This window comes from Danio rerio, chromosome 24 (genome assembly GCF_052040795.2).
Source record: "Danio rerio strain M-AB ecotype USA chromosome 24, GRCz13ab, whole genome shotgun sequence".
Classification (NCBI taxonomy): domain Eukaryota; kingdom Metazoa; phylum Chordata; class Actinopteri; order Cypriniformes; family Danionidae; genus Danio; species Danio rerio.
In genome coordinates this window covers 37310683-37322500 of record NC_141044.1, presented here as the reverse complement: position 1 = coordinate 37322500, position 11818 = coordinate 37310683, and the positions used below count along the sequence as shown (strand labels likewise).

Here is an 11818-nt window from a genome sequence, read left to right as displayed (position 1 = left end):
TTTTGGTTTTAATCCAAGTGCCTGCAGAAGTTTTGGTTTTAGCCCAGAAATGTAATTTTGGTGCATCCTTTGTTGTGGGAATATTAAACATTAAATATGTGAAACACTGACAAAAACATTGCAACTTGGCTCAGAAATTCCTTAAATTCAGAATGTAGTGATGTGTTCATTCCCAGAAGAAAACTAAGAGCTACAATGAAAGCGTTTGAGAATGGTCAGAAACAATGCTGCTTTCTTATATAGAGGATTACTCCTGCTGGAACATTTTCTGCTTTGTAGCTTTGCAGATCTTTTTTTTTTAATGCTCAAACAGCACACTAAAGGAAGTTAAAAAAGCACCATTTTTACCTTTAACATTCAAAACATGAATAAGCACCCAGACTATAGCCAAACTATTTTTAATTTTTGTCAGTGTTTCCTTTCTGGTCACTGACCAACAAAATTTGGTATTTTTTAAAATTCCAGAACATTCTTTTGAATCCCAGAATGCTTTTGTCTCAGGCTCAAAGGGAGCGCTTGATTATGTGCCTTCTGAGAATTGGTGATAAGAAGCGGCTTCATGTGTGTGTGTGACTCATCGCTGCTGAAAAAGAACTTATTTTGTTACATTGCACCCCCTGGAACTTTAATTTCATCTCTCAGTGTACAGTATGTAGTACTTGAATCGCAGTCGAGAAAAAGTACAGCTTCCTCAAAGATTACAAACACACACAACCAGAGTGCTGTTCGCCATGTTATGTTCATGTGAACAAAATGAGTTTGTAAATGAAGCAGAATTATTCAGTGCAGGTTTTTTTTTCAGCTCTCATTTTCAGACTTTTATGCAGTTTTTTTTTTTTTAAGGAAGTGGTTAAAGGGGTTGTTAACTGCAATGTACAGTGCATTTCACTGTACTCTGCCTAGTTGTTTACTCGCGTTTGGGTTTAATTTGAGTACAGTGCATGCATTCGTTGCAAGGTTACCCAGTTGTTCAACAAACTCAGATATTTTTCTTTTAAATTGTGAAAAAAAACAGTGGTGTCACGGGGGCACAGTGGGTAGCACGATCGCCTCACAGCAAGAAGGTTGCTGGTTCAAGCCCTGGCTGGGTCAGTTGCCATTTTTTTCAGTTTGCATGTTCTCCCCGTGTTGGTGTGGGCTTCCTCCGTGTACTCTGGTTTACCCCACAAGTACAAAGACATGTGCTGTAGGTGAATTGAATAAGCTAAAATTGGCAACAGTGTGAGTGTGTGCAAGGGTGTATGGGTGTTTCCCAGTGTTGAGTTGTGGATGGAAGGGTATTCGCTGAATAAGTGAAGTTTATTTATAAACAAATCAAGTCATCGAGATCTAACTGAGCTCGAACTCCCCTCTCGCCCTGCAACGGGAGGGAGCCCAGGGCTCGAGGATCTTAAAAGCTCAGAGCTCTCTCCCGGGACAGCTTGCCAAACAAACTTTATTATCAATCATCAGGTAAGCGTGAACTCTTGAATACATGTGCTGGATAAGTTGGCGGTTCATTCCGCTGTGGCGACCCCTGTTTAATAAAGGAACTAAGCCGAAAAGAAAATGAATGAATGTATACAGAAAACCACAAAGCCATAAAGTTTACAAATTATATTTGATTATATTACTTCGTAATTTATGTTATGTTATGTTCATATCTGAGTTTATTGCTTCAAATTAACCATCACAGATGGCATGAACTCATCAAAATTAGTCTGGTTTAACTTTTTCATGAAATTAGTGTATTTCGAATTTTCATGTTTAAAAACCAAATGGTTTGAGTACTGTAAACTTATATACAGTGTTAGGGAAAGTTACTTTAGAATGTAATGCATTACAATATCGAGTTAATCCCCCCAAAAAGTAACTAGTTGCCTACTATTTTATGGTAAGTAATGCGTTACATTACTTTTGAGTCACTTTTGCATTACTTTTTCTGAGTTGGCTTGGGCTTGGGAGAGGCTTGGGCTCTTTCAGAAATTGCAGGATTTATTTTTTAAATAGAGGAGCTCTGCAACTAACAACACACTGTATAACTTGCATTTACCTTTTTAAAAACCTAAAAAAATTATGTAGGATAATGTTATCTTCAGAGAACTTCCTGACCCCTTAGCTGTACATGGCATATATATAGATTAATGAAAGTTTAAAGCAATTAGTTTGCTACTTTTGTACTTTTTGTCTTATTAAAAAGTAAAACCACCGTCAATTCAGATAATCTTCTTTTCTTCTCCTTCCATGTGTTCAAAATAATGAGAATTTTTTTCATTGCAGAAATGTACGGCTCTGAAGAATTAAAATTTAAAAATACAGCTAATACTTCTGACTTCACCTGTACTGTATATAGTTCATTGGACTTCATTTGTTCTATTACCTGGACATACACTCACCGGCCACTTTATTAGGTACACCTTGCTAGTACCAGGTTGGACCCCCTTTTGCCTTCAGAACCGCCTTTAATCCTTCGTGGCATAGATTCAACAAGGTACTGGAAATATTCCTCAGAGATTTTGGTCTACATTGACATGATAGCATCACACAGTTGCTGCAGATTTGTCGGCTGCACATCTATAATGCAAATCTCCTGTTCCACCACATCCCAAAGGTGCTCTATTGGATTGAGATCAGGTGACTGTGGAGGCCATTTGAGTACAATGAACTCATTGTCATGTTCAAGAAATAAGTCTGAGATGATTTGCACTTTGACAAGTGCTATTCTACGTGAAATAGCCATCAGAAGATGGGTACGCTGTGATCATAAAGGCATGGACATGGTCAGAAACAATACTCAGGTTGGCTGTGGCATTGACACGATGCTTAATTGGTACTAATGGGCCCAGAGTGTGCCAAGAAAATATCCTTCACACCGTTACACCACCACTAGCAGCTTGAACTATTGATACAAGGCAGGATGGATCCATGCTTTCATGCTGTTGAAGCTAAATTCTGACCCTGCCATCCAAATGTTGCAACAGAAATTCAGACTCATCAGACCAGGACACGTTTTTCCAATCTTCTGTTGTCTAATTTTGGTGAGCCTGTGTGAATTGTAGCCTCAGTTTCCTGTTCTTAGCTAACAGGAGTGGCACCTGGTGTGGTCTTCTGCCTCAAGGTTGGACGTGTTGTGTGTTCAGAGATGCTCTTCTGCAGACCTCGGTTGTAACAAGTGGTTATTTGAGTCACTGTTGCCATTCTATCAGCTGGAACCAGTCTGGCCATTCTCCTCTGATCACTGGCATCAACAAGGCATTTGCGCCCACAGAACTGCCAGTCACTGGATATTTTTTTCTATTTCAGATCATTCTCTGTAAACCCTAAATCACCTTTCTTCCCCATTCTGATGCTCAGTTTAAGCTGCAGCAGATCGTCTTGACCATGTCTAAATAAAAACTGCCGTTAATGAGCAGTTGGACAGTTGTACCTAATAAAGTGGCCTGTGAGTGTAGATTTAAAGATAAATAGAAAACAAACACGAGAAAGCCAGAAATGACATAAAAGGAGCTATTTTAAGCAGATTTATTGAAGTAAAGCTTATTAATTTAGCTTATTAAGTTAAGCTTATCAATTATTCTTAATTTAAGGAGAGAAAAATCTGTTTCTTTACGCAGAGGGCCAGAGAAAGGCATTTTTTGCATCGTCCATCAGTGAAATGCTGCCATATGAGCCACATTATATTTTAATTAATTTCCTCCTGGTTACAGTGCCGATTTGACCACATTTGACAGTGCTTTAGGAAAGCACTCGCATTAAATCTGCAGTGTTCTGAACATACTTCTACAGACCTGATGAATGATGTACTTACAGCTATCATGCAGTTGAATCATTTTTATGGTTCTTGATTCATAAAGTCTTATCCCAGCTCTAAGTCACATTTCTAGTGGCTGGAGCAGTTGCCACTTATGAGAGATGCTTCTTTTAAGTCGCTTTGGTATAAAAAATGTCTGCCGAGATCAAACGTAACTGTAAATGTAAGCATGAAATCCGTGATAAATGATCCATGTAAAAATCGGCGCTGGGTTCATGCAGCAAAGCTATAAATCAGCAGCTCTCGCACTGAACGTCTCTATTATTCAACAATAAAACATAGAGGAGTGTGAACGGAACTGCAGAGGTCATCGTTTCATGTTAGCAAGAGGGGGAAAGTAATTGTTCACAAAGAAATTAAAAGTCAGGTTTTTTAATTGCCCTCATGTCACTGACTGTATATGATGCAGTTTTTCAAGTCTAGACTGTAATGTTTTATTCGGTACATTTTGTGTTGATATTGCTTGTAACAGATATAGATGGATGCAATCTAGTACCATAAATTTATAAATCATGTCTGAATCATATTTTTTTAGATAATTAAAAATTTCTTGCGATGAGAAAACTCAGCAACCATTATTATTATATTTTTACATTTAAATTTTTTTATTTAATTTTAATAAATGTTTAAAAATGATTATAAAGGCATAATTAAACAACTAATTTAATGTTTACATATATGATCATAACACATTTATTTTTCTTTTCTTTTTATTTAATTTAATAAAAAATATTTTGTTTAATTTATTTTATTTTATTTCTTTTTTACAATTTTAAGTTTAATTTAATTTTTATAATTTTTAATTTAATTGTATTTTTTTATTTAATTTTTAATTTAATTTGATTTAAATTAAATTTTATTATTATTTTTTATTTTATTATATTTTTTTAAAATATTACTTAAATAATACTGATATTTAGGGAAAATTGCAAAATCCTTATTACATATATATATTTGTATTTTATTTGTGCACATCATAATAAATGTTAAATTCTCATGAAGTCTAAATAATTATTTACTGGCATAGGGGAGGGTTCGAACTGTCAATCAAATGATCCAACAATCCAACAATTATTTTATTTTATTTAAATTACCCTAAACATCCAAATAGACGATTTCTTATAGTTATGTAACATGGCAGTGATTTTAAATCTGATTCTGATTATTTATTATTTATTTATATTTTATTTTGACCCCCATGAATCTAATTCATTGTTTACTGGCATGAACGAGGGATCAAACTGTTAAATAAATTAAATTCAACAATTTCAAACCACAACCATTCAATCAGTTCACCATGAACAAAATAATGTCCCTCTGTATGTTTCTTCTTGATTCCAAAGCCATTTAGTTCTAATGTACATCATAAACGGGGGGGAAAGACTTGAAGTCCAAATTATGATGAGCATTTGCATAGAGAATTGGTAAATAGCCACTTTAGGCTGATCCTCACGTAAAGTTACCATGTGATTGTTGTACAGGCTGCTTCTAATGCTTCTAATGATTGCTATAAATCTTTTTTTGGCATGGAGAAAAGCTGCGTCTTTTCAACTCATTATGAGCTCTCTCGCTGGACACGCATGCAAATGAAGACTTTTCTCTGCGTTTTTAAAGAGTTAAAAGGTCAGAAATTATTCACTGCATATGTTATGTCATGATATGGGATCTGTGAATTTTCATTCATTCATTTTCTTGTCGGCTTAGTCTCTTTATTAATCCGGGGTCGCCTCAGCGACCGCCAACTTATCCAGCAAGTTTTTACGCAGCGAATGCCCTTCCAGCCACAACCCATCACTGGGAAACATCCACACACACATATACACACACACTCATACACTACGGACAATTTAGCCTACCCAATTCACCTGTACTTCATGTCTTTGGACTTTGGGGGAAACCGGAGCACCCGGAGTAAATCCACGCGAACGCAGGGAGAACATGCAAACTCCACACAGAAACGCCAACTGAGCCGAGGTTCGACCTAGCGATCTTCTTATTGTGAGGCGACAGCACTACCTACTGCGCCACTGCTTCGCCCATTTGTGAATTTTATTTTATTCATTTATATATTTTTTTAATTTAATTCATTAAAATTTTTACACTTTTAACTTTTATTTTTTATTTTATTTTATTATTTTAATTTAATTGACTTTATTATTTTTTTTATCAATTAAGTTTAATCATTTTATTAAATTTTTATTTTATTGTAATGTATTTCCTTATTTTTTATTTTAAGTACATTTATTTAATCTAATTTGTTTTAATTTATTCAATGTGTTTTTTTATTTAATTAGTTTTTTTTATTATTATTTTAAAAAGTAATTTAATTAAATAAATTTTTTGTTTTTAGTTTTTTATTTAGACTGATCCTCACGTAAAGTTATCATGTGATTGCTGTACAGACTGCCTTTATGCTTGTGATTTTATTGATTGCTATAAATCTTTTTTTGGTATGGAGAAAAAGGAGTTAAAAGGTCAGAAATTATTTACCACATGATACAATTATTAGTCTAAATGTCCCTCGGGATCTGAATTTTACTTTATTTATTTATTTATTTATTTATTTGTTTATTTGTTTATTTTAACATTTCATTAATTTTTATTTAATTTATTTTAATTCAGTTTTAATTTATTTTATTTTACTTTCATTTAATTTTTCTTATTATTTTTAATTTAATTTATCTTTAATTAATTTAAATTTTATTTGATTTTAATTTATTCACTTTTAAATCAAATTGACAAATCTGTTCACAGTGAGCAAAGTAATGTCCCTCTCTACATTTCTTCTTGATTTCAAAGCCAATTATTTTTAATGTACATCAGAAACGGGGAAAAAAAGACTTGTAGTCCAAATTATGGTTAGCTTTTTCATAAAGAGTATTGGTAAATAGAAACTTTACACTGATCTTCACATAAAGTTACCATGTGATTGTTGTACAGACTGCTTTTATGCTTCTAGTGATCTGTTTTGGTAGGGAGAAAAGCTGTGTGCGCCAAAGATAAAGGTCTTTTCAACTACATGCAACTCATTATGAGCTCTCTCTCTGGACATGCATGCAAATAAAGACTTTTCTCTGCGTTTTTAAAGAGTTAAAAGGTCAGAAATTATTCACCACATGATACAATCATTAGTCTAAATGTCCTTCGGGATCTGTGAGTCAGAACTGGAAAAAAAAGCAGTCTTTTTTTTAACGTTAAGTGGGCTTTAAATGTACATTTACATATTCAGATGACCGTTTGTGCTGAAAGACTGACACCGGACATCAGCGATTATGAATTTATGAATGTAGATTTATGCCCGTCTATTAAAACCCTGGAATTACTTGAAACCTGAAGTTCGTAATTGCCTCCATTTTATGTCAAAGAGGGTGTTATTCACCGTGTTGTGTTATTTCTGACGCATTATTTGCTTTGGGCTTGAATTTTTCCCACCCCCCTCATAATGCCGGAGGGCGGACGGTTATGTTTTGATGGCCCTTGAAAACCTTGCTGGTTCTGTTGAATGACTGTACGTGGGCTGTTTACTCTCCTGTAGACAGTAAGGTACAGTAGAGCGAATACATTAACACCTGCCTCTGTTTCCTTTTAACAAGCTCTCCACTTCCAGCCCAAGAGATTCACTGTCTCAGTTCGGCATCAACATCCCTGGAGCGACCGCTGAAGCTTGATAGAGCAATGGAGGAGGATCATTTACCTAGCCGGTTAAAAGAACATTCAGACTAAAATAAACGCGGACTGTGGACTGTTTATTCACCCTCCACACTTTTAAAAATAAGGCTTCGTCATTGACATTAACAAATTCATGAAGAAGCTTTAAAAGTCTCATGAAGTGCTTTGAAATGTGCATTTTTATTCGATGTTTAACGTAATCTCAAATGAAACATGAAGAGAGGGCATTGACCCCATTTACACCTTCAAGTCCTAATGCCCAATTCTAATTGCCTATAATTTTTTGCCACATGTTTTTTTTAATGGCAAAGTAGTGGCGCAGTGGGTAGCACGTTCACCTCAGAGCTAGAAGGTCGCTGGTTCGAACCTTGGCTCAGTTGGTGTTTCTGTGTGGAGTTTGCTTGTTCTCCCTGCCTTTGCGTGGGTTTCCTCCGGGTGCTCCGGTTTCCCCCAAAGTCCAAAGACATGTGGTACAGGTGAATTGGGTAGGCTAGATTGTCCGTAGTGTATGAGAGTGTGTGTGAATGTGTATGTGTATGTGGCTGGAAGGGCATCCGCTGTGTAAAAACTTGCTGGATAAGTTGGCGGTTCATTCCGCTGTGGTGACCCCCGAATTAATAAAGGGACTAAGCTGACAAGAGAATGAATGAATGTTCTTTTAATGGTGAGCCATATCTGATTCATGTGTTTACACTTGCTATACAATTTACAACATCACGCATACGTAAAGGCGGGTTCTAGCATCTGCGCCACACTAGCCACGATGGAAGAAATTATCTTGCTTTTAGCTCTGCGAAATATGTGAAGTTCGCCCAACTTTAAAATGATTTTGAGGTGGATAAGGGAAAGGGTCGTCATTGCAGCTTGCGCCTATGGTTTATATTTGGTGTCCTTCACCATTCTGAGGAATTTGTGCGAAAGAGAGATCTCAGGTCTGGTGGGAGCAAATTGTGGCGACTGACCCCTTTCCTCCTCCATGTTTCCTCTGTTGTTGTTGTTTAGCGCGGTGGTGTCTCCACACATGCTCTTCCTTCTACGCCAATAAACCATGTAGAAGGATCACATTGTCGCTAGTTTAATGACGTACTAAACAGAATGCTTTAATAAATCCGATCTGCCTGTTTACATTGTCACATATCCGATTTATTTCCACATATGAAGGAGACCTGAAACTGATTTTTAAATATCCTAATGTGTGCGCTAGATCCGATCTTTGTCACATATAATGCAAAAAATCGGAATTGGGTAAATTTTAACTGCCATGAGAATGAGAAGCTGCTCATGAAATGAGAAGTGTCTTAAAGGGGGCGTGGCATGTCAGACACTGGAGAGCATTTGATTGGTCAAAAGATTCGATGCGAGACTAAAATGTGAGGTAAAGTCAAAAAAATCGTTAATTCATTTAGTGACAAAGCACAAACTTTTAATGTTTTAACTTTGAATCTTCTTAATGAACATTTTATTTTGCAGCACATTAGTTTTTAGCAGTGGTCGCCAACCTTTTTACCACCGCGGACCGGGCAACACTTGAAAATGTTACAGCGTCCCTAGACTGCTAGGCAACCATGAACGTTTTCTTAGAGGATGGCAAGCTGACAACATTGCTGTAACTCAACAAAATACAAAAAGTTTTATTTATAGAGAAAATAAAAAAGCGCTGCAGTGTTAGGGTGTTCTGCCCAGGTAAAAAGTGCACTAAAATGCACTTTATTTAAGTATACTTAGTACACTTTTCAGTACTGTACTAAAGGTGCTCTATTTTTGCACACTAATTTTGTATTTAATATACTTAAAGATAGTATTAAGTATATGTTAAGATAAACTTAATACCATCTAAGTGTACTCAACTGTGCTATTTTGAGATGCACTGAAATTGAACTAAAATGTGCTTTTAACATACTATATCTGTATTTAAAAATATATATATATTTAGTTACAACTAGAAATACACTTGAACCCTACTTTTAAACATTTAAATATATTTATGACTAATAAAAAAAAAGTGTGATAAATACTGTATTAAAAGTATTTGGGGAAAAATGTACTTCTACTACAATACATTACTAATAGATTTTTAATAAAGTCAATTTAATGTAAACTTAAAATTACCACACTCAAAATCAGTGATAATATTGCATTCACATTAAGTGTACTTAAGTACAACTTTTGGGAAAATGTACTTCTACTACAATACATTAGTAATATATTTTTTATATATTAACTTATTAAACTTAGGATTAGTATGTAAACAGTGTACTAAAAATCAACTAATGTTTAAAGCATTTAAAGCACACTTTTGAAAAACACACTAATAAAACTCTTTTGGGTGTTTTTTCTGTAGTGTACTTTATTGTAGTACACTAAAAATTTATTTAAGTATTACTGGTATTTAGTAAAGTTTTGTCAAGTGTACTAAATATTTATAGTGTAAAACCATCAAACTTTTATTTAACAAAAAAAATAACAATGTACTAAAAATGTATTTGCGGGTATTTACGTGTATTTTAATTGCATTTAATTATATATTTTTTTCACCTGGGTGTGTTTGTCTGAAGTAATAGTTAGGGATGTCTAGATCTGATCACGTGATCAGGGCTCGGATATATATGTATATTATATATTCTCATTATTTTTTAACAGATCTATAGTTATGCGGTGGCAGAGTTAGACCTCTTTCTTGACTTCACACAGAAACAGCAATGCGTGCTTTCACTTTGTTGCAAAGACGCTATTGGTTTAATGCCGGCAAAGTAGAACTCGGAAGCAGCTTGAAGCAAAAATTGCGAGTATGTCTGCGGTCTGGACGTATTATAAAGTTGATGATGAAAACAATGCCAACATTGGGAGATAAGTAAGCTTGGCGTTACTTTTTAAAACACAGTCGGTTGGGTTTAGGAAAGTTGGTGAGCACTAGGCAATTGGTGCTTTTTAAAACACTATCGCTTGGGTTGAGGGAAGGAGGAGGGTGGGTCAGTCGATCGTCAGTCAGTCAGTAGGTAGCGGCCTCTGGTGGATTTACACAAGAACAGCAGTCGCGAGAGAAATTTGAGATCTGGAAAAGCATACACAGCAGCCTCTGGTGGATTCGCAAAACCAAAGCTGCAACAATTTGTACCTCCTAGGATGTATTGGGCGCTCTCTAGAAATGTATATAGGGCTACATTTTCAGAATGAGCCTGGGTTGGGGACACCCCTATAGGGATGCATGCGATTTCAGGCATAGTAATAATAATATTAACAGCAGTTATTTGTCATTACTGATTAATAAACTAAAGTTTTTTGAAATTGTGTGTGTGTTTTAAAGATAAAAATAACAGCAAAAAGATTGAAATGGCATCAAGGCGAGTACACAATGACTCTATTGTCATTTTAAGTCTTTTAAGTGCTTAATTTGGCCCTGAAACCAGCCAAAACATGTTTGATTTCCATTTAGAAGGGCTCTGCCACTCACTAGACATCAAAGCGAACACAAGTGTCCCGAATCCGGCCCTGTGTTTCTACATTCTCATTAAAGGACAGCAATCTCGCCTTCTCCACAAATGTCTTTTGATAAGGCGGATTCATTAGCTCTCAGTTCATTCCCACAGAATGGCTGTTCGCAGACTTACCTCAGGGACTGGAAAAGTCACCTTTCCCCTTTCAAATGCTAATTAATTTTTCTGCTTGAAAGGAATTCACGTGTCAAACTATTGGGGAAGTGCCAGTGCGGGGCCTTTATAGTGTCCTTTTGTTTCTTATGAATTACGACCTGCAGGACGGATATTACCATATACGTAGCAATCCGAACAGAATGCTAATTGTTCTGTTGAATTAAGCATGGCTCATATACAAATATAAAGACACTGCTGTTTAAAAGTTTGAGGTCGTTTCAAAGAAATCAATACTTTTTTCAGCAGGGATACATTAGAGTGATGGAAAGTGACATTTACATTCCATAAAGGTTTCTTTTTTTTTAAAGGGCCATGAAACCCCCTCATTTCAGCAGGGTGTTTTCACATCTCTACTTTGAAAAAAGTCAGAAAAGTGGGCGTGTCCAGCTCTGTTTAGGGAGGAGTGTCGGAGGAACTGAAGTGGGATGGTGTGGGAGTGTCTATTTGGTCACCCGCTGAGTTTCAGAGTCAAAACACACACACACGGGAGAAGGTGACTGTGTTTACATGGACATCTGTAGTCAAATTATTTGCCAAATTATTAAATGGTGGACTTGAGATCTGCGCGGGACTAAATTTTGAATCCCGCTCCCGCCCGCACCTGCCAGGTTTTAGCCCGAACCCGACCGCTCCCGCTTATATTAAGAGTTTGTTGTCCCGCTGCCTGACCCTCCCCGTTTTCTGCCCGCCGCGCCCGATCCCGCTAAAG

General features: G+C 36.0%; 1 protein-coding gene across 5 annotated transcripts in view; it reads left to right on the top strand.

Annotated features, from left to right (window-relative positions):
- Window positions 1-11818, top strand: part of asic1c (acid-sensing (proton-gated) ion channel 1c) — a 215103-nt gene that overhangs the window by 82526 nt on the left and 120759 nt on the right. The gene's annotated exons all lie outside the window — the stretch shown is intronic.